General features: G+C 51.1%; 1 non-coding gene across 1 annotated transcript; it reads right to left on the bottom strand.

The window, feature by feature from the left end:
- Positions 1–232: 232 nt before the first annotated feature.
- TRNAT-UGU lies at positions 233–305 on the bottom strand. Its single transcript has one exon. It is a non-coding gene; the product is annotated as a tRNA-Thr (tRNA).
- Between the last annotated feature and the right edge of the window lie 16,049 nt (positions 306–16,354).

The following is a 16,354-nucleotide window of genomic DNA, read 5'->3' as shown; positions in this document are numbered from 1 at the left end:
CCGAGGATGGCTTTCTGTGTCTTTCTTTTTCCTCTTTTTTCCCTTTCTTTCTGCTCTTTGTTGCGGCCAGCGCGTTCTCTTCCGCGTCACATCCAAAGCCGTCGTTGGCATTTCAGGAGGAGCCGCTTTTCATCGTGCGGGGTAACGTAGGCAGAGGTGACTTTTCCGCTTTGCAGTTTCTGTTTTGTATTTATGCGGGATAATGACCAAAAAAAAAAAAAGCGCGAGCAAAAGGCCCCAGCGAGGATCGAACTCGCGACCCCTGGTTTACAAGACCAGTGCTCTAACCACTGAGCTATGGAGCCCGCTTGTTACCTGGGAGACTGTAATTCAAGGACATTGGAAGCAGCCTTGCTTTAGCTGGCAGGCTTTTGAGACTGACCCCATGCATCCCACCCGTGTCGATAATGATGGCTTTGGAGACTGTGAAAGGCCAGAGGAAAAATGCCTATCCCACGATAGGCAGAAAAAAACAACCCCCGAATCTCAGCGTCTTAAGGTTAGGATCACAGAACACTGACTCTTACCGACGGTAAGTGATGGGAACAGACAGAGGCTGGAAGGGAAGATGCAAAAGTTAAATGGCCTGGTTACCTCTAGGTCGTAGGACAGCTCTGTGGTTTCTGGGACAACTTGTATCCATACTTATAGGGGAGTTATGGGGCCTGTCTTTGGTTCTCGTGAGTAAGTTATTGGTTATGGGTGAGTTCTTTGATTCAACACACTCCTATTCTACGATGCCTCATTCCCTTTTGCTTAATGAACTGTTTACCAAAGGAATGAAGTCGTGGCCACGGCATGATCCATCACTGCACGAAGGAGAGAACGAAGAAGAGCATGTGTTCCCAGTGGCCCACGAAGAAGAGCATGTGTTCCCAGTGGCCCACAAGCCTCTCTGCTGTACCTCCTTCAAGCCTTTGCTCCTCACATTCTCTTTCTCCAGGAGACCTTTCTGCACCCACTATTCCCAGCTGCACCGGCCTCCTTGTCCCCTCTCCCACGAGATGATGGGCTTCCTGTGTTTATTATTCTCTTTCTGTCTCTTCCTATTGGAATGTCGGCTCTTTTCGAGGTCAGGGGTGTTCGTTTTATTCCCTGCTGTGTTGTCAGCACCTGGAATAGTGCGTAGCACAGAGCAGGTGCTCGATAAATGCTGAAGGATTGGCATCGATGATGTCATCCCACTGGTTTATAAACCCAAGCCCGAATTCACACGTGGACGTGGAGGCAATTAGTGGCTTCAGGAAACAGAGAGCTTATGTGTGTGTGTATGTTCAGGGACAGGTGAATGGGAATGAGCCAGATGTGTGTCATCCCTGCCTTGGGGCGCCCTTCAGCGTTAGGAGGGATAAACACCAGGGCCATGGGCTTGGTGTCCAGTGCTGAGATTTCAATCTTCTCGAATTCGCTGAGGTTTGTTTTGTGACCTAAGATGTGGTCTGTCCTGGAGAATGTTGGAAACAACTGTTGGCTTTTCGGTTTGGGGATTCCATTTCGATGACGTTGATTTATCTAATGTGGAGTTGCGGTGTTCCAGGCTGGGAGCAGGCATCGTGAGGGTAGACAGCTCAGCGAGTGATGATGATGAGGATGATGCTAACCGACTGCAATAACACCATCATCGCCTGTGGGTCCCTGGGAAGAATCACTGAAACCATGTGTGTAAATACTTCCCACAGAGCCCGGCGTCTGGGGAGTCCTTGGTGTAAGTTATTTTTATTCCTAGTTGAGCCTACAAGTATTGTGTGCAGCCCTCCTAGTGCAGGAGGGTGGCTCACAGAGATGGGGGTGAAGGAGGCAGAGGGAGAGGTGAAGAATGGGGCCTGCAGCCCTAACCGGTTTGGCTCAGTGGATAGAGCGTCGGCCTGCGGACTGAAAGGTCCCGGGTTTGATTCCGGTCAAGGGCATGTACCTTGGTTGTGGGCACATCCCCAGTAGGAGGTGTGCAGAGGTGTGCAGGAGGCAGCTGATCGATGTTTCTAACTCTCTATCTCTCTCCCTTCCTCTCTGTAAAAAATGAATAAAATATATTTAAAAAAAAGAAAAGAAAAAAAAAGAATGGGGCCTGCAGGTGCCCCTGATTTCTGTAGCCAGAGCCCCTCCCAGACACCGGCTGAGTGAGATGTTAGCAGCACAACTTTGGGAGCACTGAGTCCTATCCAGAAAGGAGAGCTCCTCTCGACTCCCGCAAGACTGCGGGTTAGAATGAACCTGATTGAAGTCAGACAGAGGCGGGAAGAGGGTAGTCTTTTCTGGGGACGCAGCTGTCTTCCGTCACGTGCTTCCCGTGACAGTGGGGCGGGGTTTCCACGCCCGGTGGGTAGAAGGCGATGCTGGCCATGGCTAGTTCAGGGACAGAAGGACAGTGGAGACACTGAGGGAGTCCCAAGAATTGCTCAAGACTTTGGGGACAATCTTATGAGCCAGAGAAACTAGCCAACCCCCAGCAGGGCTCCTAGTGGGCCACGTAAGGGCAAAAAGACGTCCAGTCTAAAGGGGGTGGGGCCGTAAGGTAGAAACACAGAGCTGGAGGGTCTTACGGTTCATCTGGTTGCATGGGTCTCAATTCTGGCTGCATGTGAGTTACTGGGGGACTTTTAAAAAAAGGTCATTGCCCAGGCTCCAGAAAGCCTGGTTTAATTGGCGTGGGGTGAGGACTAGGCATTCCTTTATAAATGCTCTTCAAGGTATTCTGTGGAGAACCGGGTCTTACCAGTCCATTTCATCTTGTAGAGCAAGCATGTCAAACTCAAAGGCTGACACAGGCCAAGTAAACAAGATGTAAGTGTATCTTTGCTGCAAAAAAACCCAAAAGCTTCGGTTTTCATAGAAACGTAGGTTTATTTCGATAGAGACATGCTGAATGCAAAGGGCTGAAATAAACGAGTCATCGTTCACTTAAAATAATAGAGCATTTTAATAAAAATATTTTTTCTTGAACATTAACTTACCAGACACTGAATAACTGCACAAAATAGTAAGTGTAATGCAAAATGAACCTATTTTTCTTGTTCTCCGGAAGCGAAATCTTTCCCGCTGCGCACACCAAACAAGTCAGTCCAAGACTAATGACGTGGCCGCGGGCTGCTAGAATATTCGCTGCTGGTGTTAGCGGAGAGAAATGGTGCGCCTGTGTGTAAGGCACGTAAGGGAAATGAATGCAACACAATTATAGTAACCAGTCGTTAGTAAACGTTGTAGTTCGTCATTAATAATGATGTATAACAGGATATTGTAAAGATTAAGTTATGAAATTTTTATTGAAATGTTTCTTACATACCGTTATATTGGCTGGGCCGCAAAAACATTCATTGTGGGCCACATGCAGCCCGCGGGCCACGAGTTTGACATGCTTGTTGTAGATGAAAAAACAGACTTTGAGAGCTTAAATAATGGACCCAAAGTAAAGGCCACGCAGGCGATGTTTGGTCACAGGGTCTGAACTCAGACTCGGGGCTCTCTCCCTCCCGCTGCAAACAAATATCCTGAGCCTTGACACTCTGGGTTGATTTTAGAGGATAGCAACTCTGCTTGTGTGTTTAAACCTGCATCTGGGTATAGTATTTGAACAGCGCTAGCAGGGCTGTCGAGAACTGCGACTGTCCTGGAGACATTGGTGACCGGTGGCTCCAGGCTCTGGAAGTGGTGACAAGCTCAGGTGTTGGAGTCACGTGAGATCGTTGAGTTTCTGTCTTTATCTCTGAGATAAATATTTCCTGAGGGAGTCCACGCAGACTGGTTCCTTGGTCGTGAAGATGAACTAAGAGAATGACATTAAGCTCTTAGCGCACAACGTGTGCCTTTTTATTTTTATTTTGTGCCTTTTAATTAATTAATTTATTTAAACTTTAAAAAAATATATTTTATTGACTTTTTACAGAGAGGAAGGGAGAGGGATAGAGAGTTAGAAACATCGATGAGAGAGAAGCATCGATCAGCTGCCTCCTGCACACTCCCTACTGGGGATGTGCCTGCAACCAAGGTACATGCCCTTGACCGGAATCGAACCTGGGACCCTTCAGTCCCCAGGCCGACGCTCTATCCAGTAAGCCAAACTGGCTAGGGCTGCCTTTTTATTTTTTAAAAATTTATGTATTTTTTTAAATTGATTTCAGAGAGGAAGGGAGAGGGAGAGAAAGAGAAACATCAATGATGAGAATCATTGATTAGCTGCCTCCTGCACGCCCCCTACTGGGATCGAGCCCACAATCCGGCATGTGCCCTTGACCGGAATCAAATCCGGGATCCTTCAGTCCGCAGGCTGATGCTCTATCCACTGAGCAACACCAGCCCGGGCTTTTTGTGCCCTTTTAAATGGTAGCAACAGGAGTAGTAGGTGCTCTTGGCATTATTATGTTTACACTTCTGTGTCCTGGGCTTCTGGAGCAGTGGTTTTCAACCCGAGGTAATTTTGCAGCCTCAGGGAGCAGTGGGCAATGTCTAGAGATAGTTTGATTGTCTTAATGCAGGATAAGGGTTTTCTGGCATCTAGTGGGTAGAGGCCAGGGTTGCCCCTAAACATTCACAGTGTGCAGGGCGGACCCTCCCCAAACGAAGGGTTAGCCAAGCAATGGTGCCAGGTGGGGAAGCCTGTTCTAGAAACCGGAGAGGAAGGCCAGCGCTGGGGGTGGTAACAGGTGGGCGGTTTGGGTTCTTGCACTGGGAGGAGGTGGGGGGCACTGCAGCGCCCCATCTCCACTCTCCGTCACCACAGAAGACTTTGCAGCTGCTGACCTGCAGGTGACAGTACGGCTGGGACTTGGTCCCCAGAGGTGCTGGGGGGACCCCGGGGAGGGCTGCCTTTCTCTGGGATCCACCTGGGAGGCGCTCTCTCCTCTCTCCTCTCCTGAGCTCATCATTTAGCTGCCAGCGTGGGGAAGTATGACACCCCGATGGCCAGTGGGTAAGGGACTCAGCTTTCTTTCTGGAGCCTCGCGTCTTAACGTGTTTATCTTAAGAATAAATCTGACACTGCTGGGCAAGCCCTGTTGCGTGAGGAAAGAAGAATGAGTGTTAAAACTCTCCCCGATGAGAAAAGAAAAACAAAAACTAAAACAAAAACAAAACTCTCCCCTGAGCACAACACTTTGGTCAAAGGTGACCACGGTGATGTCTGTCTTGTGGCTGCAGTTGAGCGGGTGGCCACTAGGGGGCGCCGCGTTCCCACACGAGAGGAGGCTCTGCCTGCGTGTAAAGTAAGAGGCGAGATTTAGTTCTCCAAACAGGTCGGCAGCCCAGCGAAGCGCACACAGCCCTGGCAGGTACATTTCCCTGCTCGGACGGGTGGAAAAAGGCATTGCCTGCCTGCGGGCATCTGGCTACAGATGTCAGGTTTTAAAAATACACAATTCAGTGAAACCAGGCAGCCAGGCCTGGCCCGGGGAGCCAGAGAATGAGAACCAGCTGGGCTGGGCCACAGGCCTGGGATCCACCCCCGCCGGCCTCGGTGATGAGTGTTGAGTAAACGGGCAGTGGTCACGTGGAGGCCCTTTTAATTGTCCGGCTGGCTCTCCCGAAATTAGGAATTAGAAGCGACCTGGCCCCACCTCTCTGAGCCTCCGTTTGTCGCCCGTTTGGAGAGGGATCCCCGTCGTTACCTCCCTTAGAGGGTGAGCAGGGTGTGGGTCCACAGGAGGCAGTCCTGGGAGGGGAAAGGAGCAAGGACCAGAGGAGTGTTGTCATGGCGACAGGCAGGCTTCACGGGGACGCGCTCAATGGTAAAGGGGACTCAGTGGCCCCAGGCAAGTTCCTAGTCACCCTGGCCACTTGCCTCCAGACGCGTAGACCCCGCTGTCAGGCCCCGAGTGGGTCGGGGAGGGAGGAGGCCCAGGGTGGAAGGGTGGCTGTGGTCTGGGCGCCCTGCATTCCAGTTCTGCCACCAGCCAGCCCTTTGACCTTGGGAAGGTCATTCCCCTCGCGCCTCAGTGCTCTCAGGTGTAGAACATGGACAAAACGGGCAGGGAGGTTGCAAGAGGGCCCCTGGGCTGCTCCAAACGCGTTCACGTCCATCAGAAACAGGTTTGCAGATCACGTGGCCGGACAGGCCCAGGTGAAGGCAGAGGAACTGGGAAGCCCAGGAGAGGGGCCTCGGATGGGGAGGGGATGACGCCCTTTCCACCGTTTCAATCCCTTTCTCAGTTTGTCTGGACTCGGTCCCTCCCCGGACTGAATGGATTGTGATAAGAATTTACAGACTTGGAATAACGTAATGACAATTATCTTGGATGAAGCGGCAGGGACTAGGGTTTGGGGAACATTTGTTTCCCCAATTTAATGCTCACCAGCACCTGCAAGATGAGTCTTAACACAGGCAGGGAGCGTAGGAGGAAGTGAAGGGAGTCCCTGCCGGAAGTCACAGGTAGGTGGGCGGTGGAGTCGGGAGGCTCCATGGGGTCTACCTGGTGGGCAGGAAGCTCGGCTGCCCCGTGGGAGAAGCAGGGGTGCTCATCACCCCGAGAGGAGAAGGCGTCCGGGGGTGGGGCGGGGAAGACTGTGCAGTGGGTTCTTGTTCAATCGCTGCAACTTCAACGGACAGACACACAGACACTCTATCTCCAGGTGCACACGTTCATGGGTTATTTTATGAAGAGCCGTGGACTCCACTGGGTGTCCCCCGGGGTGGCTCTCTGAACGGCCAGTTTAGAAACCTGTCCACATGCACAGGGCATGTGGTCCTGCTGGTCAAGGCCCGGCCGAGTGAGGGCCCATCTTCCCCCATTTGGTTGAGAACAGGCCAGCCCCCTGACTCCTGGGTGATTCAACCAGGGCCAGAGGTGCTTCAGGCTGGAACAGTCACCTTCCTGCAGTGACACACACCGTGGACCGTCTCCAACCCCCCCCCTCCACCGCCCCCCCCCCCCCGGCACACCTGCGGGGGGAAAACAGGTCTCGAATGAACTTCCATCTTCAACTTGGCAGCAGGTCACCTGGGCCCAAACCTCATGGGAGGGCCCCTTAGAGCCGTGGTCGGCAAACTGGGCTCCGCGAGCCATATGCAGCTCTTTGGCCCCCTTGAGTGTGGCTCTTCCTAAAGCCTTAGGAGTACCCTCATTAAGTTAATAACAGTGTACCTACCTATATAGTTTAATTTTAAGAAATTTGGCTCTCAAAAGAAATTTCAATCGTTGCACTGTTGATATTTGGCTCTGTTGACTAATGAGTTTGCCGACCACTGCCTTAGAGCAGTGGTTCTCAACCTTGGCTGCACATTAGAATCACCTGGGACTCTTTTTAAAATCCTGATTTCTGGGCCTCATCCGGAGTTGAGAACCACTGCCTAGAGTCAAAGGTCACCTTGTCTGCCACACTTTGGCGAGAGCCACGCCCCCTGCACCAGGATCTGGGGGCTTTGGGATGCGAACGGCACTTGTCAACGTTGCCTGTGTCATCCGTGTCAGGCAGGGTGTCTGGGGAAAGTCCCTACTAGTTGTTGAGGACACACTATGCTTCGGTGACTTATTAGGTATTCGTTTATCTCACTGACTGCTCACAACCACCCTGCACGCAACTGTGACCAGCCCGGTTTAGGGATGTGTTTCAGGATGACCTTGCCTCCGATTACGCAGCTGAAAATGTACGCGGGCTTGAAGCTCAGATCCGAGCTCTTCCCAGCGCCTTGTCCTATGGAAGTTTGCGCCTTGCTCAACACATGTTTATTTCAGTAGCTTTTCTTCCAAAAGTGCTGTCTCTTTGGTGACTAGCGTGTTGCTGGGAAGCAGATAGGCCGTGGTTCTTGCCCGCAGGGAATGGGACCACAGCTGTGGGAGGGAGCGCTTACACCAGTGGTTCTCAACCTGGGCTGCACATTAGAATCACCTGGGAATCTTTTTAAAATCCTGATTTCTGGGCCTCGTCCTCCGGAAATTCTGTTTCTTTGTTATGGGCTGGGGCCACAACATTAGTAACAAAGAAACAGAATTTCCAGAGGATGAGTCCCAGAAATCAGGATTTAAAAAACAGATTCCCAGGTGATTCTAATGTGGGGCCAAGGTTGAGAACCACTGGCTTACCCAGATGGTGGGAATGAGTGAATAATGTGAAGAGGTATCCCAGATGCCCAAGGACGAGGTGATGGGCTCAGTTGGGAGGCGAGACGCCGGGTGGCCAGCGGAGGCCCCTGGAGCAGGTGGGAAATGAGTGAGTTCTTGAAATAAGGGTTAGATCTGGGGGAGGCCAGAGAGTGGACGGGTTACAACTGGAGCGTGGCCGCGTGCTGTGAAGGCAGGAGTTGTTTTCCCGGTGAAAGTGGGGGGGGAGGTGGGAGCGTAAGAAAGTTGGGCCGGGAGGTCATTGCTGAGCCACAGCCCCTGGGTCCCGGCCATTTCTGTCGACCGAGCACATCAGAAGGGATGTCTGGTGGCCATGGGACCTGTGGTTGAGTCTGGAGGGAGCTGGCCACAGCTGCAGTGGCTCCTGCAAGCTTTGCGTTTCGCTGCCCCCATTCCCTGGGCTCCGCAGGGCCCCCAGGCCTCTGCCAGCAACAGCTAAGAGGGGGGGCAGCAGAGACCAGCCTTCTGGGGGAGAGCGATTGTGAGCGAGGCCTCGGATTCCCCTTCTCCCTGGACGTGTGTGCACCCTCACGTTGTGCTTGGAGGTACGGGGAGAGGGGACCGATGGAGAAAGATGGATTGTCCTGCAGAAATCAGGATTTTAAAGAGATTCCCAGGTGATTCTAATGTGCAGCCAAGGTTGAGAACCGCTGTGCTCATCTGAGCAGGCGGGTGCTCAGCGTGATTGTGGTTGGGAGGTTGAAGCAAACATGCAGGGCGTCCCCCCAAAATGTATCCCCAGCCGAGAGTTCAGTTTTGAAAGTGAGATGTATTTTCGCAAACACTGCCTGTCGCATTATTCAAAGTGTGTGTATACATTTTGGGGGGAACCCTATATTTTATCTTAATTTATAGATAAGAAGACTGGTAATAATTGAGTCGTGAGCGAGGGCGATCAGGATGAAAAGGAGGCCGTAAACGCCATCAATAGTGTGGGTGTTAGATGACCACGTTTAGTGATGGAGTCAAGATGGAAGATGTCAGACTGTCGGTTAGAGGCGAGATGAGGGTGGAAGGGGGAGGAATCCGCAGGGCTGTCTTGGCTCCTCTCTGAAGCCTGCTCTCTCCCTAGGTGCCCTGGTTCCTGAACCCCGTCTCCCATCACGGGCTCACCCCAAGCCAGTCAAGCCCGACTTTGAGCCCCGAGAGCTGCGCTCACGGTAAGTGCCCGCACAGGTGCACCGCGTGAAACCTACACTGCTCACACCTGCTCTTTCTACGTTTAGACACGCAGACATTCCCGCTGTGTGACAGTTGCCTACTGTGTTCAGTGCAGAACATGCTATGCAGGAGGCCGCACCGGGCCGCCACGGGGCGCAGTGGGCGGGACCGTTAGGTCTGTGTAAGTGCAGGCTTCCATGTTCGCACACATGACTCGTTCCTCGGCGTTCGCCCCGTCGTTAAGCGTCTGATCATTGGGGAGATGGTCTCAAACGTTGTTTCCCTAAACTTCCTCCTGGGGTCTGAGGTGCTTGGTCAGGGGGAGCTGCTGCTTGTTATGGCTTCTGGCATTTTGGGCCAAGTGGGCGCCCCTTCCTTCCTTCCTCCCTCTCTCCCTTCCTTCCTTCTTTCCTTCCTCCCTTTATGTCTCTCTTTATTTCTTTATTTAATGAGTGCTGAAGGCTATTGGAAAGTAGAGGTAACCTCTTGCCTATAAAACGGTACCAAAATAATACACAGTTTCTCATTTAAAAAAAGGAACATAAAAATGTGTGGGGTTAATTAATGTAAGAAGTTAAAAATGTATTGAGTGCTTACCCTGTATTGAGCTAAGGGTGTGGTGTGTGTGTGTGTGAGTGAGCGTGCGATGAATAAAAGATGAATAAACTTTGGTCACTGCATTCAAGGAGCTCTCAGTCTCATGGGGGGGAGGTCTGCCCTGGTGTGAGCACAGACCGCGGTAAACACCACGGCGTGGGGTTTGTGTGGACGTTAGAGCCGGACCGTCTTGTCTGGATTTGAATTCTGGCTCTTCACCTTTTGAAAAGGCACTTGGTCTTTGTGTATCTTAGTCTTCTTTTCTGTAAAGTGGGGACAAGACTCAAGTCTGGTTAATGGTGTTTTGTTTTTTTTGTGAGGATTAGATATACAACGTATCTAAATTATGTTGAATAATGCCTCGCCAGTAGGAAGCACGTGGTGAATGAGAGCAATGACTGCTGCAAGATTACAATAGGGGCACGGCTGCACTTTTCATTTTCACTGATATTCAAAGGTTCTAGAATGGCCACCCCACCCTCTGCTTCAGACATGGGGCGGGGGGGCGGGGGGAGGTTGGCTGTCTGTCTCCCCAGTCATTTCTAGCCTCGCCTGGGACATGGGTGTGAGAGCATCCCTGGCTATGCTGTTAACCTGCCTGAGCCTTGATTTTATCATCTGTTAAATGGGGAGACTCTTTCGCAGAGCTGGTGAGAGGATGAGATCCTCACACAGGACTCCTCAGTGTTAAGTGCTCAACAGATGGCCCTTTATTCTGCGAAAAACGACTGTGTTTCACTGGAGTATTACGAAGAGTAGAGGAACGCCGCCACGGGAGGGCGCGGGAGGGGAAAGAAGTAGACTAAGGAGAGGGGCATTTTGAGGTTGAACCTTGGTAAAATGAACCCTTCTTTTTTTAAAAAAATATTTAAGATACTTTTTTCTTCTCTTTAAAATTTTATTTTGTTTAAAGTATTACGAATAGTAGTACACACGTCTCCTTATTTCCCCCATTGACCTCCCTCCCCCCTCCCCCTCCCCCACGCCCCTGGCACATGCCCTCCCCTCCCCGCCATTGTCTTGCATCCATTGTTAACCCTTATTTTCAAAGCTCTTTTCCCAACCCCTCCAGCTCCCCAGCAACACGACCCACAGTGCTTTGCGTCTGACTTAGTGGCCGGATTAAGTGTGCCTGCCTCTGGGTTCAGGGGACCGGGGCGAAGGGGAGCCGTCTGACATTCAGGGATAAACTATCCTTGAGTCTGACTCGCGGGCGGAAGTGTAAAGCCACCGGCGGGGCTCTGGGCAGGGCTCTGGGAGACCGAAGTGTCCAGAGCGGCCCTTCACCCCTGACAGATAGTTCTGGAAAGAGTGAGTGTGCGATCCGTTTCCGTCCTCCGCAGAGCGATGCCTACTTGCAGGCAGCTTGGCTTTCTCTGCAGCGTGCCCCGTCCGTAGCTGCTGAGTGGGTGGGGGTGAGGGTGACAAGAGAATGCATTTTTTTGGGGTGAGCGACAGCCTCGGGGAGGCCGTGGCCTTTCCCCGCGGCGGTTGGTTCTCTGGTTGACCTGCTCCAACTGTCCCCCTCGAATTCTGCCAGCCAGGCGTGGGCACGTCCGTCCGCCTGCTTCCTCTACGAGGGTGTGAAAAGTTAATGAGACTGGCTGGAGCTTCCCGTGCAGCCCCGGAATCTCCATTCGTATGTGAGGCACGAAACAATCAGACGGAAACTTAAAAAATGCTTCACCGGCCCTAGCAGGTGTGGCTCAGTGGATAGAGCGTCGGCCTGTGGACTGAAGGGTCCCAGGTTCAATTGCGGTCAAGGGCATGTACCTTGGTTGCGGGCACATCCCCAGAAGGGGGTGTGCAGGAGGCAGCTGATCGATGTTTCTTTCTCATCGATGTTTCTAACTCTCTATCCCTCTTCCTTCCTCTCTGTAAAAAATCAATAAAATGTATTAAAAAAAAATAAGTGAACACATAAATATCAGAGGTTCCCATGACCCCCTCCGTGGGGATTTGCAGAAGTGGTCCCTGCTCCTAAGGCTCCTGTTTCCAAGGTCACGAACACAGACTATCCCATCTTTTCAGGCCAGGTGTGCCCAGGTTCCAGGTTTGGCATCAGACCCGGGGAGGCTGTGAAAGCGTTCAAGGTGAAGGCTGTGATGTGCGGGTGTAACCTCTTTCCCCCCTTACCTCCCACAGCTGTGGGCTAAACCGGGTTGACGGGGCAGGTGGCACCTGAGGAAGCTAATTGATTCTCTTCTTATGAATATTCATTTGAAGTGACTTCTCCATCTGCTCTCCTTCTGGAATTTCAACATGGCCACCGAGCCAGCCTGTCCCTCGCCTTCTAGGTCACTCCTCGTACCGCGGGAGGAGCAGGACCAGCTGCCTTCGCGAGTCCTGGGCAGAGGGCGCTGGGTGCGGTGGGGCTGGGAGCTTCACCCACCAGGCTGCCCTTCCCTCCTTGCGTTGAGCTCTGTGCAGCCGGCCGATGGGCTGATGAACCGGTTCTCAGCATGGCCTCCTGAGCCCTGGGCGGCTCTTAAAAGGGGAGCGCTCACAGGAGGCCGGGAATAGTCTGTGATGGGGAGGAGGAGCCATCGAGTGCAGAGGCCTCATTAGTTTTGATGGTGTTGGCTCAAATAATACAGCATTTTGGTCCCTTGTGTAAAATCCAGGCTCAGTACCAAAGAGAGGTGTCCCTCGTGGCCCATGGTGCCTGGCTCTTGGGAAACTTCGGTGACTCTTCTACTGTGGTCCCGGGGTGCACAGGGGACTAAGCTTGTGTGGAAGCCATCTCTTTGCCCCAGAAGAGGCTGTTTTGGTCTTCGACCGATAAGACTGAATATTGAGTGACTCTCCCCCTATCGGTGAAATGTGGTCATTGATGGCTCCTATAGGTGATAATGGCTCCTACAGGTGGACATACCTTAAATGGCCCCCCGTATCCTTCAAGATGGACAGATTATGTTCACCGAAGCTTTGGTGTAAAATGCATGTCATAGGTCCGATTTCGGAACCAACGCCAACGTGTGTGGGGTTTTCCTCACCGAGTCATTCTTGGGTACCAGGTGGGTGTCCCACAAGTCGAGTCAATTCTAACTCCCAGGGGACCGTGGCAGGTTCCACAGGTCAGGGACTTAGTCCCACAACCTTCACTTCAGATGCCAGTCGCATGCTGGTCCAGGTCGTTACCTGTGCTTCTGACCAACTGGGTATAAATCAGAGGTTCCACCCTAGCTAGTGTGGCTCAGTGGATAGAGCATCGGCCCAAGGACAGAAGGGTCCTGGGTTCCATTCCAGTCAGGGGCACTTGGTTGCAGGCTCGATCCCCGGCCCTGGTTGGGGCCCATGCGGGAGGCAACCAATCGGTGTGTCTCTCTCACATCGATGTTTCTCTCTCTCTGTCTCCCCACTTCCCTTCGACTCTCTCTAAAAATCGATGGAAAAATATCCTTGGGTGAGGATTAAAATAAACAAATAAACAAACAAACAAACAAACAAATAAATAAATATCAGAGGTTCACATGACCCCCTCCTTAGGGATTTGCAAAAGTGGTCCTTGCTCCTGGGCTCCAGTGCCTAGCTGTGGCTCTCTGGGATGCTGTGGTGGAGATGTTCCATGGCCAACAGAGAGCCTTAGCCTAGTCCTTCCTGCACTGGGTTCGGTTGGCTTTCTAAGGTTAGTGACCTTGTTGCAAAGCCTCTGTCAGTCACTGGACTTCTACCAAGCAAGCTGGGCAAATTTCCAGTCTTCAGATGGAGCCTCCCAAGGAGAAATGAAAAAGTAGAGGGAGGGCGGGTCATCAGAGATTCTGGATGGGGCAGTAAACGTGTGTGTGTATGTGTGTGTGTGTGTGTGTGTGTGTCTGTCTCCAGAATTGCTCAGGTTACCCTCGGCAACTAGGCGAAGGTCACCCCACTCTTTCAGGATATCTCCCAGAGGCCAGCAAGTCCTCCAAGAAGGAACTGGCCTCTTGTAACTGATAGTCCCGGTGCTGATTGTATTTTTCCAGAGTTCCGCGTTATTCATTTCCAGAAAGTAATTTTACTTGATTGCTGTGTGGGCTTTTTGAAGGAGGCATTTGGAGAAAATAGGTTGGCTCACCCTCACAATATATATCCCTTCTGGATGCTTCTAAGGACAGTGCAAGTGCCAATTTGGGATGGAAACTTGTTGGAGTGTCTGTTCCTGGGGGATTTTAATGGGAGGTGAGACAACTGTCTTCCTTGGTTCATTTAATTGGATGCCTGCCTGGAACAGGGGTATCAGCTGACCTTGTAGTTCCTTCCAGTGTGAGCCTTCTCTGACTAGGTGACAGATTCATGAGACTATACGAGGCTGAGGATTTTATCCGTCGGCTTTGTTATTTGACCCAATGTCTCTTAATCTTGTCTCTCTAAGCAGATTTTATTTTTTTTATTTTTATTTTTTTAAAATATATTTTATTGATTTTTTTACAGAGAGGAAGGGAGAGAGATATAGAGAGTCAGAAACATCGATGGGAGAGAAACATCGATCAGCTGCCTCCTGCACACCTCCTACTGGGGATGTGCCCGCAACCCAGGTACATGCCCTTGACTGGAATCGAACCTGGGACCTTTTAGTCCGCAGGCCGACGCTCTATCCACTGAGCCAAACCGGTTTCGGCTCTAAGCAGATTTTAATTTATTTGAAGGCTCGGCCTAGCCGGTGTGGCTCAGTGGATAGGACGTTGGCCCGAGGACTGAAGGGTCCCGGGTTCGATTCCAATCAAGGGCACGTACCTTGGTTGCAGCTTTCCTGGCTCTGGTCAGGATGCGTGCAGGAGGCAGCTAATCGATGTGTTTCTCTCACATCGATGTCTCTCTCTGTCTCTCCCTCTCCCTTCCACTCTCTCTAGAAATCCATAGAAAACTATCCTCAGGTGAGGATGAACAACCACAAAAAATAGATTATTTGAAGGCTGGAATGCTGTCCTGTGTTTCTTCCATGTTCTCCACGGAAGAGTGAGAGGGTGGGGTACTTATGGAGAAGGGTCTGGAGGAGACAGTATCCAGGAGACAGGAGCAGGGTCCCAGGTGGAAGGCTGCCCATTAGTGAGAGGAAGGATCCTACATCTTCTGAGGCTGAAGGGAAGAAGGGATCAGTACTGATCTACATGTAAATACATGAATAGATGGCATGAGCAAAGAGGAGGGAGATCACATCTCATAACCTCAGTTTCGTTAGTAAAGAATGAGGTGAGATCAGCCATTGAAAGAAAGGAATCTAAGGGGTAGAAACATTTGGAAGTTATTGTGGAGAATGGAAGAGGGTGCTGACCAAGGACCTGGCAAAGGCTTGATGAGTGGTACTAGAGGCTCCGACGAGTTTTGAAGCCATGAATACGTAGTGGTGCCAACCCCGAGGGCTGCCTGATTTTTGTCGGGCGTGTATAGTTGGTGGGTATAAGGATGGAGAAAGAGGATTGGAGCATGGACTCGGGGTTGGGATTCTCCTGAGCAGCGTGGTAGAAGGCACATCAAAGTTAGCAGACAGAATAATTCAGATAGTCCATTCGGGGACGTAGGCTTGGTAGGGAAGGCAATGTATAGCTGGTATAGACGGAGTGTGAGATGGTGGGGGAGTGGGGAGGGAGAGGGAGAAAAAACCAAAGGACTGGAATAATCCATGAGGCCAGGGAGCAGGTGTAGTTGGAGTAAGAGAATGAGAGAGCTCAGAGGATAGCAGGCTATGGTCAGAGAGTAGACTATTGGAGTTCAAGATTTTTGGGGTGATCACAAAACCCCGGGGGTGGCCATGAGAATGAGTTGTCCACATGCCGTGGAGTAACTGAGCAGAGTTACGGAGATCCATGAACTTCAAGATGACATTGTTGGAGGGACCATCACGTGGGTGGTTTTATCTTCCTGGTGAGCCAGGGGTAGGAGGAGTAGGGCCGGGAAGAGGGTAGGATTGTTTCAGATGGAGGGCAGTAGTGTGCTGAGTAGATCCATGTTTTATAAAGTGCCTATGATCATAAAGTGAATGATCATCTGGAGATGCGGAACTTATTAAATAATGCAGCCTACAGCTCGATAATCCTTACCACTTAACAGTAGCCCCTATTTTATTTTTAATGGATATTTTTATTAACTCAGACTTCTGAGGCTACAATTCACACCCTCACATTTAAAACATCTTGTGAAACCATTTAATAGAAGGAGGGAGACGAAATGTTCCCCAGGACCTATCTTCCTTACATCCTTACCCCTCCGTTGCCAGATTAATTTTTAATTACAGAGCTAGTGCATTATTTATTCCACATGGCTGAAGTGGGAAGAAAAAAAAGGAAAGAAAAAGAAAAACACGGACCTGGCAAAGCAGAGGGGAAGAACCAAGGGAAGATAAAGAACATACTCAAGAGCACTTTGACTTGTGCCTTGCCAAGATGCAAATGAGCCCTGGCCGGGTTGCTCAGTGGGTAGGAGCGTCTTCTCATGCACCAAAACGTTGTGGGTTCAATCCCCAGTCGGGGCAGGTGTGGGAGGAACTGCTTGATGTTTCTCTCTTCCTCTCACACTCTCTAAAATCAATAAAAACCTATCTCCTGTTGAGGATGCAAATAAGATGCAAATGA

The sequence above is a fragment of the Myotis lucifugus genome, unplaced genomic scaffold (assembly GCF_000147115.1).
Source record: "Myotis lucifugus unplaced genomic scaffold, Myoluc2.0 scaffold_500, whole genome shotgun sequence".
NCBI lineage: Eukaryota > Metazoa > Chordata > Mammalia > Chiroptera > Vespertilionidae > Myotis > Myotis lucifugus.
Note: the sequence above shows the minus strand (reverse complement) of the source record. Positions and strands in the feature narration are given on the sequence as shown.